Source organism: Pseudophryne corroboree, unplaced genomic scaffold (genome assembly GCF_028390025.1).
Source record: "Pseudophryne corroboree isolate aPseCor3 unplaced genomic scaffold, aPseCor3.hap2 scaffold_149, whole genome shotgun sequence".
NCBI classification, from domain to species: domain Eukaryota; kingdom Metazoa; phylum Chordata; class Amphibia; order Anura; family Myobatrachidae; genus Pseudophryne; species Pseudophryne corroboree.
Window position 1 is genome coordinate 1291934 of NW_026968120.1, and position 15470 is coordinate 1307403.

Consider the following 15470-nt stretch of genomic DNA (forward strand, 5'->3'; position numbering starts at 1 on the left):
GACCCCTAGTTTGCATTAAACACCTCCACCCTTCTTCGGTGTGGGGCTCATGTTGGCTATTCCCCAGCCCCTGAAGCATTCAAGCTGATTTCTTGCAGCAGCTTGGCACTGCAACAGCTCCAGAGCTGCTCTGTAAGGCAAGTAAAAGGGTGTGGGCCCTGCAGCACTACCTGTAGTTTGCATTGTGCATTGGAAGGCACAAAGTAAGCAGACGGGAGGAGAAGTCAGGATAGTGCACAAGGGTATAGAAGGGAGCGGCTGAAGAAAAGAGAAGTGGAAACAGACAGCAAACTAGGCTGGAGAGAGACCTGAGACAAAGAGATCTGAATTATACGAGAGCCGACCAGGGGAAACACAAATTATGCAGTCAAGTTTCCCACATTTGGGGAAATCGCAGGAGCAGCACACCCAGAGTACAATGGGTGAGCCTTGCCCTGGGAGAAGCACCTTCATGATCATAGTATCTCACCTGGCAGGTAAGTAGGAGTTGGGCTAGAGCTGGGGAGGGTCGCTGCTCGGGTACCCCCCTGTAAAGTGAAGGAGATCCAACTGAGGCAGCACAAGGGAACTCTCGAAAGAAGAACAAGGCTAAAGGAAAATCTGAGACAAAGAAATCTGACTTTTACCAGAGCTGACCAGAGGAAAGCACAAACACAGTCTCCCACTACCACAAATAATGCAGTCAAGTTTCCCACATTTGGGGAAATCACAGGGGTCAGCATACCCAAAATGCAATGAATGAACCTCACCCTGGGAGAAAAATCTTCATGACCATGGTATCTCCTATGCAAAATAAGTATGATTTGGAATAGGGCTGGGGAGGGCCGCTGCTCATGCACATCTCTGTCAAGTAAAGGAGATTCAACTGAGGCAGCACAAGGGAACTCTCATCTTGGGACAACAACTGCAGGGAGAACATATATTTTCAGATGAACATGGGAGGGCAGAAGGCTGCCTAATACTGAAGCACCCCCAAACAACAAACCAAATGCAACAACTAGTGCAAGCATTCCTGGGGGAAGGCCTGCCGCAGATGGATTTGCATATGGTGATGTCATCCAAGCAGTGGGTCAAAGTTGGCTTCAACCCTCGTCTGCATATGAAAAGAGAAAAGGGGCGTGCAGGGCATGGTGGCCTTTTGCGGCGCTTGGCTGACCCCTAGTTTGCATTAAACACCTCCACCCTCCTTTGGTGTGGGGCTCATGTTGGCTATGCCCCAGCCCCTGAAGCATTCAAGCTGATTTCTTGCAGCAGCTGGGCACTGTAACAGCTCCAGAGCTGCTCTGTAAGGCAAGTAAAAGGGTCTGGGCCCTGCAGCACTACCTGTAGATCGCATTGTGCGTTGGAAGGCACAAAGTAAGCAGACAGGAGGAGAAGTCAGGATAGTGCGCAAGGGCATAGAAGGGAGCGGCTCAAGAAAAGAGAAGTGGAAACAGACAGCAAACTAGGCTGGAGAGAGACCTGAGACAAAGAGATCTGAATTATACGAGAGCCGACCAGGGGAAACACAAATTATGCAGTCAAGTTTCCCACATTTGGGGAAATCGCAGGGGCAGCACACCCAGAGTGCAATGGGTGAGCCTTGCCCTGGGAGAAGCACCTTCATGATCATAGTATCTCACCTGGCAGGTAAGTAGGAGTTGGGCTAGAGCTGGGGAGGGTCGCTGTTCGGGCACCCCCCTGTCAAGTGAAAGAGATCCAACTGAGGCAGCACAAGGGAACTCTCGAAAGAAGAACAAGGCTAGAGGAAGATCTGAGACAAAGAAATCTGACTTTTTCCAGAGCTGACCAGAGGAAAGCACAAACACAGTCCCCCACTACCACAAATAATGCAGTCGAGTTTCCCACATTTGGGGAAATCACAGGGGTCAGCATACCCAGAATGCAATGAATGAACCTCACCTTGGGAGAACAATCTTCATGACCATGGTATCGCCTATGCAAAATAAGTATGATTTGGGATAGGGCTGGGGAGGGCCGCTGCTCAGGCACATCTCTGTCAAGTAAAGGAGATTCAACTGAGGCAGCACAAGGGAACTCTCATCTGGGGACAACAACTGCAGGGAGAACACATATTTTCAGATGAACATGTGAGGGCAGAAGGCTGCCTAATACTGAAGCACCCCCAAACAACAAACCAAATGCAACAACTAGTGCAAGCATTCCTGGGGGAAGGCCTGCAGCAGATGGATTTGCATATGGTGATGTCATCCAAGCAGTGGGTCAAAGTTGGCTTCAACCCTCGTCTGCATATGAAAAGAGAAAAGGGGCGTGCAGGGCATGGCGGCCTTTTGCAGCGCTTGGATGACCCCTAGTTCGCATTACACACCTCCACCCTCCTTCGGTGTGGGGCTCATGTTGGCTATGCCCCAGCCCCTGAAGCATTCAAGCTGATTTCTTGCAGCAGCTGGGCACTGTAACTGCTCCAGAGCTACTCTGTAAGGCAAGTAAAAGGGTGTGGGCCCTGCAGCACTACCTGTAGTTCGCATTGTGCGTTGGAAGGCACGAAGTAAGCAGACGGGAGAAGTCAGGATAGTGCGCAAGGGCATAGAAGGGAGCGGCTCAAGAAAAGAGAAGTGGAAACAGACAGCAAACTAGGCTGGAGAGAGACCTGAGACAAAGAGATCTGAATTATACGAGAGCCGACGAGGGGAAACACAAATTATGCAGTCACGTTTCCCACATTTGGGGAAATCGCAGGAGCAGCACACCCAGAGTGCAATGGTTGAGCCTTGCCCTGGGAGAAGCACCTTCATGATCATAGTATCTCACCTGGCAGGTAAGTAGGAGTTGGGCTAGAGCTGGGGAGGGTCGCTGCTCGGGTTCCCCCCTGTGAAGTGAAGGAGATCCAACTGAGGCAGCACCAGGGAACTCTCGAAAGAAGAACAAGGCTAGAGGAAGATCTGAGACAAAGAAATCTGACTTTTACCAGAGCTGACCAGAGGAAAGCACAAACACAGTCTCCCACTACCACAAATAATGCAGTCAAGTTTCCCACATTTGGGGAAATCACAGGGGTCAGCATACCCAAAATGCAATGAATGAACCTCACCCTGGGAGAAAAATCTTCATGACCATGGTATCTCCTATGCAAAATAAGTATGATTTGGAATAGGGCTGGGGAGGGCCGCTGCTCATGCACATCTCTGTCAAGTAAAGGAGATTCAACTGAGGCAGCACAAGGGAACTCTCATCTTGGGACAACAACTGCAGGGAGAACATATATTTTCAGATGAACATGGGAGGGCAGAGGACTGCCTAATACTGAAGCACCCCCAAACAACAAACCAAATGCAACAACTAGTGCAAGCATTCCTGGGGGAAGGCCTGCCGCAGATGGATTTGCATATGGTGATGTCATCCAAGCAGTGGGTCAAAGTTGGCTTCAACCCTCGTCTGCATATGAAAAGAGAAAAGGGGCGTGCAGGGCATGGTGGCCTTTTGCGGCGCTTGGCTGACCCCTAGTTTGCATTAAACACCTCCACCCTCCTTTGGTGTGGGGCTCATGTTGGCTATGCCCCAGCCCCTGAAGCATTCAAGCTGATTTCTTGCAGCAGCTGGGCACTGTAACAGCTCCAGAGCTGCTCTGTAAGGCAAGTAAAAGGGTGTGGTCCCTGCAGCACTACCTGTAGTTCGCATTGTGCGTTGGAAGGCACAAAGTAAGCAGACAGGAGGAGAAGTCAGGATAGTGCGCAAGGGCATAGAAGTAAGCGGCTCAAGAAAAGAGAAGAGGAAACAGACAGCAAACTAGGCTGGAGAGAGACCTGAGACAAAGAGATCTGAATTATACGAGAGCCGACCAGGGGAAACACAAATTATACAGTCAAGTTTCCCACATTTGGGGAAATCGCAGGAGCAGCACACCCAGAGTGCAATGGGTTAGCCTTGCCCTGGGAGAAGCACCTTCATGATCATAGTATCTCACCTGGCAGGTAAGTAGGAGTTGGGCTAGAGCTGGGGAGGGTCGCTGCTAGGGTACCCCCCTGTAAAGTGAAGGAGATCCAATTAAGGCAGCACAAGGGAACTCTCGAAAGAAGAACAAGGCTAGAGGAAAATCTGAGACAAAGAAATCTGACTTTTACCAGAGCTGACCAGAGGAAAGCACAAACACAGTCCCCCACTACCACAAATAATGCAGTTGAGTTTCCCACATTTGGGGAAATCACAGGGGTCAGCATACCCAAAATGCAATGAATGAACCTCACCCTGGGAGAAAAATCTTCATGACCATGGTATCTCCTATGCAAAATAAGTATGATTTGGAATAGGGCTGGGGAGGGCCGCTGCTCATGCACATCTCTGTCAAGTAAAGGAGATTTAACTGAGGCAGCACAAGGGAACTCTCATCTGGGGACAACAACTGCAGGGAGAACACATATTTTCAGATGAACATGGGAGGGCAGAAGGCTGCCTAATACTGAAGCACCCCCAAACAACAAACCAAATGCAACAACTAGTGCAAGCATTCCTGGGGGAAGTTCTGCAGAAGACGGATTTGCATACGGTGATGTCATCCAAGCAGTGGGTCAAAGTTGGCTTCAACCCTCATCTGCATATGAAAAGAGAAAAGGGGCGTGCAGGGCATGGCGGCCTTTTGCGGTGCTTGGATGACCCCTAGTTCGCATTAAACACCTCCACCCTCCTTTGGTGTGGGGCTCATGTTGGCCATGCCCCATCCCCTGGAGCATTCAAGCTGATTTCTTGCAGCAGCTGGGCACTGTAACAGCTCCAGAGCTGCTCTGTAAGGCAAGTAAAAGGGTGTGGGCCCTGCAGCACTACCTGTAGTTTGCATTGTGCATTGGAAGGCACAAAGTAAGCAGACGGGAGGAGAAGTCAGGATAGTGCACAAGGGTATAGAAGGGAGCGGCTGAAGAAAAGAGAAGTGGAAACAGACAGCAAACTAGGCTGGAGAGAGACCTGAGACAAAGAGATCTGAATTATACGAGAGCCGACCAAGGGAAACACAAATTATGCAGTCAAGTTTCCCACATTTGGGGAAATCGCAGGGGCAGCACACCCAGAGTGCAATGGGTGAGCCTTGCCCTGGGAGAAGCACCTTCATGATCATAGTATCTCACCTGGCAGGTAAGTAGGAGTTGGGCTAGAGCTGGGGAGGGTCGCTGTTCGGGCACCCCCCTGTCAAGTGAAAGAGATCCAACTGAGGCAGCACAAGGGAACTCTCGAAAGAAGAACAAGGCTAGAGGAAGATCTGAGACAAAGAAATCTGACTTTTTCCAGAGCTGGCCAGAGGAAAGCACAAACACAGTCCCCCACTACCACAAATAATGCAGTCGAGTTTCCCACATTTGGGGAAATCACAGGGGTCAGCATACCCAGAATGCAATGAATGAACCTCACCCTGGGAGAACAATCTTCATGACCATGGTATCGCCTATGCAAAATAAGTATGATTTGGGATAGGGCTGGGGAGGGCCGCTGCTCAGGCACATCTCTGTCAAGTAAAGGAGATTCAACTGAGGCAGCACAAGGGAACTCTCATCTGGGGACAACAACTGCAGGGAGAACACATATTTTCAGATGAACATGTGAGGGCAGAAGGCTGCCTAATACTGAAGCACCCCCAAACAACAAACCAAATGCAACAACTAGTGCAAGCATTCCTGGGGGAAGGCCTGCAGCAGATGGATTTGCATATGGTGATGTCATCCAAGCAGTGGGTCAAAGTTGGCTTCAACCCTCGTCTGCATATGAAAAGAGAAAAGGGGCGTGCAGGGCATGGCGGCCTTTTGCAGCGCTTGGATGACCCCTAGTTTGCATTACACACCTCCTCCCTCCTTCGGTGTGGGGCTCATGTTGGCTATGCCCCAGCCCCTGAAGCATTAAAGCTGATTTCTTGCAGCAGCTGGGCACTGTAACTGCTCCAGAGCTACTCTGTAAGGCAAGTAAAAGGGTGTGGGCCCTGCAGCACTACCTGTAGTTCGCATTGTGCGTTGGAAGGCACGAAGTAAGCAGACGGGAGAAGTCAGGATAGTGCGCAAGGGCATAGAAGGGAGCGGCTCAAGAAAAGAGAAGTGGAAACAGACAGCAAACTAGGCTGGAGAGAGACCTGAGACAAAGAGATCTGAATTATACGAGAGCCGACGAGGGGAAACACAAATTATGCAGTCAAGTTTCCCACATTTGGGGAAATCGCAGGAGCAGCACACCCAGAGTGCAATGGTTGAGCCTTGCCCTGGGAGAAGCACCTTCATGATCATAGTATCTCACCTGGCAGGTAAGTAGGAGTTGGGCTAGAGCTGGGGAGGGTCGCTGCTCGGGTTCCCCCCTGTGAAGTGAAGGAGATCCAACTGAAGCAGCACCAGGGAACTCTCGAAAGAAGAACAAGGCTAGAGGAAGATCTGAGACAAAGAAATCTGACTTTTACCAGAGCTGACCAGAGGAAAGCACAAACACAGTCCCCCACTACCACAAATAATGCAGTCGAGTTTCCCACATTTGGGAAAATCACAGGGGTCAGCATACCCAGAATGCAATGAATGAACCTAACCCTGGGAGAACAATCTTCATGACCATGGTATCTCCTATGCAAAATAAGTATGATTTGGGATAGGGCTGGTGAGGGCCGCTGCTCAGGCACATCTCTGTCAAGTAAAGGAGATTCAACTGAGGCAGCACAAGGGAACTCTCATCTGGGGACAACAACTGCAGGGAGACCACATCTTTTCAGATGAACATGGGAGGGCGGAAGGCTGCCTAATACTGAAGCACCATCAAATATCAAACCATGGCCCTCATTCCGAGTTGATCGCTCGCAAGGCGATTTTAGCAGAGTTACACACGCTAAGCCGCCGCCTACTGGGAGTGAATCTTAGCTTCTTAAAATTGCGACCGATGTATTCGCAATATTGCGATTACAAACTACTTAGCAGTTTCAGAGTAGCTTCAGACTTACTCTGCATCTGCGATCAGTTCAGTGCTTGTCGTTCCTGGTTTGACGTCACAAACACTCCCAGAGTTCGCCCAGACACTCCCCCGTTTCTCCGGCCACTCCTGCGTTTTTTCCGGAAACTGTAGCGTTTTTTCCCACACGCCCATAAAACGGCCTGTTTCCGCCCAGTAACACCCATTTCCTGTCAATCACATTACGATCGCCGGAGCGAAGAAAAATCCGTGAGTAAAAATACTTTCTTCATTGTAAAATTACTTGGCGCAGTCGCAGTGCGAATATTGCGCATGCGTACTAAGCAGAATTTCACTGCGATGCGATGAAATTTACAGAGCGAACGACTCGGAATGAGGGCCCATATGCAACAACTAGTACAAGCACTCCTGGGGGAAGGTCTGCAGCAGACGGATTTGCATACGGTGATGTAAATCCAAGCAGTGGGCCAAAGTTGACTGGAACCCTCATCTGCATATGAAAAGAGAAAAGGGGCATGCAGGGCATGGCGGCCTTTTGCAGTGCTTGGATGACCCCTAGTTCGCATTAAACACCCCCACCCTCCTTTGGTGTGGGGCTCATGTTGGCCATGCCCCATCCCCTGATGCATTCAAGCTGATTTCTTGCAGCAGCTGGGCACTGTAACAGCTCCAGAGCTGTTCTGTAAGGCAAGTAAAAGTGTGTGGGCCCTGCAGCACCACCTGTTGTTCGCATTGTGCGTTGGAAGGCACAAATTAAGCAGACGGGAGGAGAAGTCAGGATAGTGCGCAAGGGCATTCTTTTCTCTTAGTCCGGGGGCAAGGCTTCAAAATGGGGTCTGCAACGGAGGAGACACAGGGGGCGTGGTCACAGCAGCTTTTCTCTACAGTCTGCACCAGCAGGAGCCTACACCATTTTTTATGATCACGCTGAACTGCAGTGCGACTGCAATTACAGCATGGTCAAGAAGGGAGGCGTCATGCTGGGTGGCCATGCCCTGTCACTGTGCAGGAGCCAGCACCGCTCACACACTAGTCCCCGGGTGCAGCCCCAACCCCCGGGACACCCGGAGCAACAAAATGTAGATTCAGGCCACCAGGCCACGCCCCTACCTATGAAACCATGCCTCCTTTTTACCATTGCGCTGTTTATCTGCGCGCACTGCATTACAATCTCCCTCGCCACCTCTCTGGGTGTCACCAGTGATAGTGACACCTCTGCCATGCTTGTAGCAGCTGGTCCTAAGATCTACGCCTCAAGCCCTGAGTGTTTGCCCTTGTGACTTGTTGATCATCATAGCGAAGCAGATGCTTACAGAAAACTGCAGGGGCTTAGATTGAAAATAAAAACAATTGATGGGTATAAGGTAGAGAGGAGTGGGTTCGGTTCTCCGAGAACCGAATTCCCCACGAACTCCACGTGGTTTACATTGGTCCGAGGCAGGCTCGGTTGTTCCTGCCTGACTCGGAAAACCTGAACAAGGGAAAATGTCATCATCCCGCTGTCAGATTCTCGTGAGATTCGGATTCCATATAAAGAGCTGCGCGTTGCTGCCATTTTTACTCGTGCATTGAAGAGAGAGCGGAGAGGACGTGGCTATGTTCTCTCAGTGGAAATCTCAATATCAGTGCTCAGTATCAGTGGTTACTTATTGCTGCTCAGTAATACTAGTAGTGTGTCTCTCCTGCTCAGTGTCAGTTCTCAGTAGTATCCTCATCAGTGCTCAGTATCACTGCTCATTGTCTTGTGCTGCATTGTGGTGCTCAGCATACTACAGTACATTACTAATAGTCCAGTGCTGCATCTTGCTGCTCAGTGTCAGTTCTAGTATCCTCATCAGTGCTCACTATCACTGCTCATTGCATTGTGGTGTTCTGTATACTACAGTAACATAGTAATATAGTATATATAGAGGAGCGGGTTCGGTTCTCCGAGAACCGAATTCCCGACGAACTCCACGTGGTTTACACTGGTCCGAGGCAGGCTCGGTTGTTCCTGCCTGACTCGGAAAACCTGAACAAGGGAAAATGTCATCATCCCGCTGTCGGATTCTCGCGAGATTCGGATTCCATATAAAGAGCTGCGCGTTGCCGCCATTTTTACTCGTGCATTGAAGAGAGAGCGGAGAGGACGTGGCTATGTTCTCTCAGTGGAAATCTCAATATCAGTGCTCAGTATCAGTGGTTACTTATTGCTGCTCAGTAATACTAGTAGTGTGTCTCTCCTGCTCAGTGTCAGTTCTCAGTAGTATCCTCATCAGTGCTCAGTATCACTGCTCATTGTCTTGTGCTGCATTGTGGTGCTCAGCATACTACAGTACATTACTAATAGTCCAGTGCTGCATCTTGCTGCTCAGTGTCAGTTCTAGTATCCTCATCAGTGCTCACTATCACTGCTCATTACATTGTGGTGTTCTGTATACTACAGTAACATAGTAATATAGTAACATATGGTAACATAGTTTTTGAGGTTGAATAGAGGCAAATTGCCCATCGTGTTCAACCTGTTTTAAGTTGTGATGATTCTACATACTTGCTGAATAATGTTTTATGACTAGTTAGCTACTATAACTCATGTTACCCCCGGATTAACCATGTTGATATTTTAAGTATTATAACCTTGGATAGCTTTTTCATTCAGAAATGTATCCATTCCTTTTTTAAATCCAATTACAGAGTCCGCCATTACCACCTTCCCTGGCAGGGAATTCCACATCCTGATTGCCCTAACAGTGAAGATCATAGTATCTCACCTGGCAGGTAAGTAGGAGTTGGGCTAGAGCTGTGGAGGATTGCTGCTCGGGCACCCCCTGTCAAGTGAAGGAGATCCAACTGAGGCAGCACAAGGGAACTCTCGAAAGAAGAACAAGGCTAGAGGAAGATCTGAGACAAAGAAATCTGACTTTTACCAGAGCTGACCAGAGGAAAGCACAAACACAGTCCCCCACTACCACAAATAATGCAGTCGAGTTTCCCACATTTGGGGAAATCACAGGGGTCAGCATACCCAGAGTGCAATGAATGAACCTCACCCTGGGAGAACAATCTTCATGACCATGGTATCTCCTATGCAAAATAAGTATGATTTGGGATAGGGCTGGGGAGGGCCGCTGCTCAGGCACATCTCTGTCAAGTAAAGGAGATTCAACTGAGGCAGCACAAGGGAACTCTCATCTGGGGACAACAACTGCAGGGAGAACACATATTTTCAGATGAACATGGGAGGGCAGAAGGCTGCCTAATACTGAAGCACCCCCAAACAACAAACCAAATGCAACTACTAGTGCAAGCATTCCTGGGGGAAGGCCTGCAGCAGACGGATTTGCATATGGTGATGTCATCCAAGCAGTGGGTCAAAGTTGGCTTCAACCCTCGTCTGCATATGAAAATAAAAAAGGGGTGTGCAGGGCATGGCTGCCTTTTGCGGCGCTTGGATGACCCCTAGTTCGCATTAAACACCTCCACCCTCCTTCGGTGTGGGGCTCATGTTGGCTATGCCCCAGCCCCTGAAGCATTCAAGCTGATTTCTTGCAGCAGCTGGGCACTGTAACAGCTCCAGAGCTGCTCTGTAAAGCAAGTAAAAGGGTGTGGGCCCTGCAGCACTACCTGTAGTTTGCATTGTGCATTGGAAGGCACAAAGTAAGCAGACGGGGAAGTCAGGATAGTGCACAAGGGCATAGAAGGGAGCGGCTGAAGAAAAGAGAAGTGGAAACAGACAGCAAACTAGGCTGGAGAGAGACCTGAGACAAAGAGATCTGAATTATACGAGAGCCGACCAGGGGAAACACAAATTATGCAGTCAAGTTTCCCACATTTGGGGAAATCGCAGGGGCAGCACACCCAGAGTGCAATGGGTGAGCCTTGCCCTGGGAGAAGCACCTTCATGATCATAGTATCTCACCTGGCAGGTAAGTAGGAGTTGGGCTAGAGCTGGGGAGGGTCTCTGCTCGGGCACCCCCCTGTCAAGTGAAGGAGATCCAACTGAGGCAGCACAAGGGAACTCTCAAAAGAAGAACAAGGCTCTGAAACAAAGAAATCTGACCTTTACCAGAGCTGACCAGAGGAAAACACAAACACAGTCCCCCACTACCACAAATAAAGCAGTCGAGTTTCCCACATTTGGGGAAATCACAGGGGTCAGCATACCCAGAATGCAATGAATGAACCTCACCCTGGGAGAATAATCTTCATGACCATGGTATCTCCTATGCAAAATAAGTATGATTTGGGATAGAGCTGGGGAGGGCCGCTGCTCAGGCACATCTCTGTCAAGTTAAGGAGATTCAACTGAGGCAGCACAAGGGAACTCTCATCTAGGGACAACAACTGCAGGGAGAACACATATTTTCAGATGAACATGGGAGGGCAGAAGGCTGCCTAATACTGAAGCACCCCCAAACAACAAACCAAATGCAACAACTAGTGCAAGCATTCCTGGGGGAAGGCCTGCCGCAGATGGATTTGCATATGGTGATGTCATCCAAGCAGTGGGTCAAAGTTGGCTTCAACCCTCGTCTGCATATGAAAACAGAAAAGGGGCGCGCAGGGCATGGTGGCCTTTTGCTGCGCTTGTCTGACCCCTAGTTTGCATTAAACACCTCCACCCTCCTTCGGTGTGGGGCTCATGTTGGCTATGCCCCAGCCCCTGAAGCATTCAAGCTGATTTCTTGCAGCAGCTTGGCACTGCAACAGCTCCAGAGCTGCTCTGTAAGGCAAGTAAAAGGGTGTGGGCCCTGCAGCACTACCTGTAGTTTGCATTGTGCATTGGAAGGCACAAAGTAAGCAGACGGGAGGAGAAGTCAGGATAGTGCACAAGGGTATAGAAGGGAGCGGCTGAAGAAAAGAGAAGTGGAAACAGACAGCAAACTAGGCTGGAGAGAGACCTGAGACAAAGAGATCTGAATTATACGAGAGCCGACCAGGGGAAACACAAATTATGCAGTCAAGTTTCCCACATTTGGGGAAATCGCAGGAGCAGCACACCCAGAGTACAATGGGTGAGCCTTGCCCTGGGAGAAGCACCTTCATGATCATAGTATCTCACCTGGCAGGTAAGTAGGAGTTGGGCTAGAGCTGGGGAGGGTCGCTGCTCGGGCACCCCCCTGTAAAGTGAAGGAGATCCAACTGAGGCAGCACAAGGGAACTCTCGAAAGAAGAACAAGGCTAAAGGAAAATCTGAGACAAAGAAATCTGACTTTTACCAGAGCTGACCAGAGGAAAGCACAAACACAGTCTCCCACTACCACAAATAATGCAGTCAAGTTTCCCACATTTGGGGAAATCACAGGGGTCAGCATACCCAAAATGCAATGAATGAACCTCACCCTGGGAGAAAAATCTTCATGACCATGGTATCTCCTATGCAAAATAAGTATGATTTGGAATAGGGCTGGGGAGGGCCGCTGCTCATGCACATCTCTGTCAAGTAAAGGAGATTCAACTGAGGCAGCACAAGGGAACTCTCATCTTGGGACAACAACTGCAGGGAGAACATATATTTTCAGATGAACATGGGAGGGCAGAAGGCTGCCTAATACTGAAGCACCCCCAAACAACAAACCAAATGCAACAACTAGTGCAAGCATTCCTGGGGGAAGGCCTGCCGCAGAGGGATTTGCATATGGTGATGTCATCCAAGCAGTGGGTCAAAGTTGGCTTCAACCCTCGTCTGCATATGAAAAGAGAAAAGGGGCGTGCAGGGCATGGTGGCCTTTTGCGGCGCTTGGCTGACCCCTAGTTTGCATTAAACACCTCCACCCTCCTTTGGTGTGGGGCTCATGTTGGCTATGCCCCAGCCCCTGAAGCATTCAAGCTGATTTCTTGCAGCAGCTGGGCACTGTAACAGCTCCAGAGCTGCTCTGTAAGGCAAGTAAAAGGGTCTGGGCCCTGCAGCACTACCTGTAGATCGCATTGTGCGTTGGAAGGCACAAAGTAAGCAGACAGGAGGAGAAGTCAGGATAGTGCGCAAGGGCATAGAAGGGAGCGGCTCAAGAAAAGAGAAGTGGAAACAGACAGCAAACTAGGCTGGAGAGAGACCTGAGACAAAGAGATCTGAATTATACGAGAGCCGACCAGGGGAAACACAAATTATGCAGTCAAGTTTCCCACATTTGGGGAAATCGCAGGGGCAGCACACCCAGAGTGCAATGGGTGAGCCTTGCCCTGGGAGAAGCACCTTCATAATCATAGTATCTCACCTGGCAGGTAAGTAGGAGTTGGGCTAGAGCTGGGGAGGGTCGCTGTTCGGGCACCCCCCTGTCAAGTGAAAGAGATCCAACTGAGGTAGCACAAGGGAACTCTCGAAAGAAGAACAAGGCTAGAGGAAGATCTGAGACAAAGAAATCTGACTTTTTCCAGAGCTGACCAGAGGAAAGCACAAACACAGTCCCCCACTACCACAAATAATGCTGTCGAGTTTCCCACATTTGGGGAAATCACAGGGGTCAGCATACCCAGAATGCAATGAATGAACCTCACCTTGGGAGAACAATCTTCATGACCATGGTATCGCCTATGCAAAATAAGTATGATTTGGGATAGGGCTGGGGAGGGCCGCTGCTCAGGCACATCTCTGTCAAGTAAAGGAGATTCAACTGAGGCAGCACAAGGGAACTCTCATCTGGGGACAACAACTGCAGGGAGAACACATATTTTCTGATGAACATGTGAGGGCAGAAGGCTGCCTAATACTGATGCACCCCCAAACAACAAACCAAATGCAACAACTAGTGCAAGCATTCCTGGGGGAAGGCCTGCAGCAGATGGATTTGCATATGGTGATGTCATCCAAGCAGTGGGTCAAAGTTGGCTTCAACCCTCGTCTGCATATGAAAAGAGAAAAGGGGCGTGCAGGGCATGGCGGCCTTTTGCAGCGCTTGGATGACCCCTAGTTCGCATTACACACCTCCACCCTCCTTCGGTGTGGGGCTCATGTTGGCTATGCCCCAGCCCCTGAAGCATTCAAGCTGATTTCTTGCAGCAGCTGGGCACTGTAACTGCTCCAGAGCTACTCTGTAAGGCAAGTAAAAGGGTGTGGACCCTGCAGCACTACCTGTAGTTCGCATTGTGCGTTGGAAGGCACGAAGTAAGCAGACGGGAGAAGTCAGGATAGTGCGCAAGGGCATAGAAGGGAGCGGCTCAAGAAAAGAGAAGTGGAAACAGACAGCAAACTAGGCTGGAGAGAGACCTGAGACAAAGAGATCTGAATTATACGAGAGCCGACGAGGGGAAACACAAATTATGCAGTCAAGTTTCCCACATTTTGGGGAAATCGCAGGAGCAGCACACCCAGAGTGCAATGGTTGAGCCTTGCCCTGGGAGAAGCACCTTCATGATCATAGTATCTCACCTGGCAGGTAAGTAGGAGTTGGGCTAGAGCTGGGGAGGGTCGCTGCTCGGGTTCCCCCCTGTGAAGTGAAGGAGATCCAACTGAGGCAGCACCAGGGAACTCTTGAAAGAAGAACAAGGCTAGAGGAAGATCTGAGACAAAGAAATCTGACTTTTACCAGAGCTGACCAGAGGAAAGCACAAACACAGTCTCCCACTACCACAAATAATGCAGTCAAGTTTCCCACATTTGGGGAAATCACAGGGGTCAGCATACCCAAAATGCAATGAATGAACCTCACCCTGGGAGAATAATCTTCATGACCATGGTATCTCCTATGCAAAATAAGTATGATTTGGAATAGGGCTGGGGAGGGCCGCTGCTCATGCACATCTCTGTCAAGTAAAGGAGATTCAACTGAGGCAGCACAAGGGAACTCTCATCTTGGGACAACAACTGCAGGGAGAACATATATTTTCAGATGAACATGGGAGGGCAGAAGACTGCCTAATACTGAAGCACCCCCAAACAACAAACCAAATGCAACAACTAGTGCAAGCATTCCTGGGGGAAGGCCTGCCGCAGATGGATTTGCATATGGTGATGTCATCCAAGCAGTGGGTCAAAGTTGGCTTCAACCCTCGTCTGCATATGAAAAGAGAAAAGGGGCGTGCAGGGCATGGTGGCCTTTTGCGGCGCTTGGCTGACCCCTAGTTTGCATTAAACACCTCCACCCTCCTTTGGTGTGGGGCTCATGTTGGCTATGCCCCAGCCCCTGAAGCATTCAAGCTGATTTCTTGCAGCAGCTGGGCACTGTAACAGCTCCAGAGCTGCTCTGTAAGGCAAGTAAAAGGGTGTGGGCCCTGCAGCACTACCTGTAGTTCGCATTGTGCGTTGGAAGGCACAAAGTAAGCAGACAGGAGGAGAAGTCAGGATAGTGCGCAAGGGCATAGAAGGGAGCGGCTCAAGAAAAGAGAAGTGGAAACAGACAGCAAACTAGGCTGGAGAGAGACCTGAGACAAAGAGATCTGAATTATACGAGAGCCGACCAGGGGAAACACAAATTATACAGTCAAGTTTCCCACATTTGGGGAAATCGCAGGAGCAGCACACCCAGAGTGCAATGGGTTAGCCTTGCCCTGGGAGAAGCACCTTCATGATCATAGTATCTCACCTGGCAGGTAAGTAGGAGTTGGGCTAGAGCTGGGGAGGGTCGCTGCTCGGGTACCCCCCTGTAAAGTGAAGGAGATCCAACTAAGGCAGC

General features: G+C 49.9%; 19 non-coding genes and 3 pseudogenes across 19 annotated transcripts; all 22 read right to left on the bottom strand.

Moving 5' to 3' along the window:
- Nucleotides 1–321: 321 nt before the first annotated feature.
- LOC134998327 (U1 spliceosomal RNA) lies at nucleotides 322–484 on the bottom strand. The gene has a single exon (XR_010200612.1). It is a non-coding gene; the product is annotated as a U1 spliceosomal RNA (small nuclear RNA).
- A 152-nt stretch (nucleotides 485–636) lies between these two features.
- LOC134999039 (U1 spliceosomal RNA) lies at nucleotides 637–800 on the bottom strand. The gene has a single exon (XR_010201198.1). It is a non-coding gene; the product is annotated as a U1 spliceosomal RNA (small nuclear RNA).
- Nucleotides 801–1474: 674 nt separating this feature from the next.
- LOC134999160 (U1 spliceosomal RNA) lies at nucleotides 1475–1637 on the bottom strand. The gene has a single exon (XR_010201321.1). It is a non-coding gene; the product is annotated as a U1 spliceosomal RNA (small nuclear RNA).
- Nucleotides 1638–1789: 152 nt separating this feature from the next.
- LOC134998997 (U1 spliceosomal RNA) lies at nucleotides 1790–1953 on the bottom strand. The gene has a single exon (XR_010201158.1). It is a non-coding gene; the product is annotated as a U1 spliceosomal RNA (small nuclear RNA).
- Nucleotides 1954–2651: 698 nt separating this feature from the next.
- On the bottom strand, nucleotides 2652–2787 carry LOC134998550 (U1 spliceosomal RNA; annotated as a pseudogene).
- A 152-nt stretch (nucleotides 2788–2939) lies between these two features.
- Nucleotides 2940–3103, bottom strand: LOC134999040 (U1 spliceosomal RNA). Its single transcript, XR_010201199.1, has one exon. It is a non-coding gene; the product is annotated as a U1 spliceosomal RNA (small nuclear RNA).
- A 674-nt stretch (nucleotides 3104–3777) lies between these two features.
- On the bottom strand, nucleotides 3778–3940 carry LOC134998415 (U1 spliceosomal RNA). The gene has a single exon (XR_010200679.1). It is a non-coding gene; the product is annotated as a U1 spliceosomal RNA (small nuclear RNA).
- A 152-nt stretch (nucleotides 3941–4092) lies between these two features.
- On the bottom strand, nucleotides 4093–4256 carry LOC134998760 (U1 spliceosomal RNA). The gene has a single exon (XR_010200929.1). It is a non-coding gene; the product is annotated as a U1 spliceosomal RNA (small nuclear RNA).
- Nucleotides 4257–4930: 674 nt separating this feature from the next.
- On the bottom strand, nucleotides 4931–5093 carry LOC134999217 (U1 spliceosomal RNA). The gene has a single exon (XR_010201376.1). It is a non-coding gene; the product is annotated as a U1 spliceosomal RNA (small nuclear RNA).
- A 152-nt stretch (nucleotides 5094–5245) lies between these two features.
- LOC134998901 (U1 spliceosomal RNA) lies at nucleotides 5246–5409 on the bottom strand. Its single transcript, XR_010201065.1, has one exon. It is a non-coding gene; the product is annotated as a U1 spliceosomal RNA (small nuclear RNA).
- A 698-nt stretch (nucleotides 5410–6107) lies between these two features.
- Nucleotides 6108–6243, bottom strand: LOC134998458 (U1 spliceosomal RNA; annotated as a pseudogene).
- Nucleotides 6244–6395: 152 nt separating this feature from the next.
- LOC134998864 (U1 spliceosomal RNA) lies at nucleotides 6396–6559 on the bottom strand. Its single transcript, XR_010201029.1, has one exon. It is a non-coding gene; the product is annotated as a U1 spliceosomal RNA (small nuclear RNA).
- A 3239-nt stretch (nucleotides 6560–9798) lies between these two features.
- Nucleotides 9799–9962, bottom strand: LOC134998775 (U1 spliceosomal RNA). The gene has a single exon (XR_010200944.1). It is a non-coding gene; the product is annotated as a U1 spliceosomal RNA (small nuclear RNA).
- A 670-nt stretch (nucleotides 9963–10632) lies between these two features.
- LOC134999161 (U1 spliceosomal RNA) lies at nucleotides 10633–10795 on the bottom strand. Its single transcript, XR_010201322.1, has one exon. It is a non-coding gene; the product is annotated as a U1 spliceosomal RNA (small nuclear RNA).
- A 142-nt stretch (nucleotides 10796–10937) lies between these two features.
- LOC134998986 (U1 spliceosomal RNA) lies at nucleotides 10938–11101 on the bottom strand. Its single transcript, XR_010201147.1, has one exon. It is a non-coding gene; the product is annotated as a U1 spliceosomal RNA (small nuclear RNA).
- Nucleotides 11102–11775: 674 nt separating this feature from the next.
- LOC134998328 (U1 spliceosomal RNA) lies at nucleotides 11776–11938 on the bottom strand. The gene has a single exon (XR_010200613.1). It is a non-coding gene; the product is annotated as a U1 spliceosomal RNA (small nuclear RNA).
- Nucleotides 11939–12090: 152 nt separating this feature from the next.
- Nucleotides 12091–12254, bottom strand: LOC134999042 (U1 spliceosomal RNA). The gene has a single exon (XR_010201201.1). It is a non-coding gene; the product is annotated as a U1 spliceosomal RNA (small nuclear RNA).
- A 674-nt stretch (nucleotides 12255–12928) lies between these two features.
- LOC134998358 (U1 spliceosomal RNA) lies at nucleotides 12929–13091 on the bottom strand. Its single transcript, XR_010200640.1, has one exon. It is a non-coding gene; the product is annotated as a U1 spliceosomal RNA (small nuclear RNA).
- A 152-nt stretch (nucleotides 13092–13243) lies between these two features.
- On the bottom strand, nucleotides 13244–13407 carry LOC134999063 (U1 spliceosomal RNA). The gene has a single exon (XR_010201223.1). It is a non-coding gene; the product is annotated as a U1 spliceosomal RNA (small nuclear RNA).
- Nucleotides 13408–14105: 698 nt separating this feature from the next.
- Nucleotides 14106–14242, bottom strand: LOC134998515 (U1 spliceosomal RNA; annotated as a pseudogene).
- A 152-nt stretch (nucleotides 14243–14394) lies between these two features.
- On the bottom strand, nucleotides 14395–14558 carry LOC134999043 (U1 spliceosomal RNA). The gene has a single exon (XR_010201202.1). It is a non-coding gene; the product is annotated as a U1 spliceosomal RNA (small nuclear RNA).
- A 674-nt stretch (nucleotides 14559–15232) lies between these two features.
- Nucleotides 15233–15395, bottom strand: LOC134998416 (U1 spliceosomal RNA). Its single transcript, XR_010200680.1, has one exon. It is a non-coding gene; the product is annotated as a U1 spliceosomal RNA (small nuclear RNA).
- Nucleotides 15396–15470: the final 75 nt, after the last annotated feature.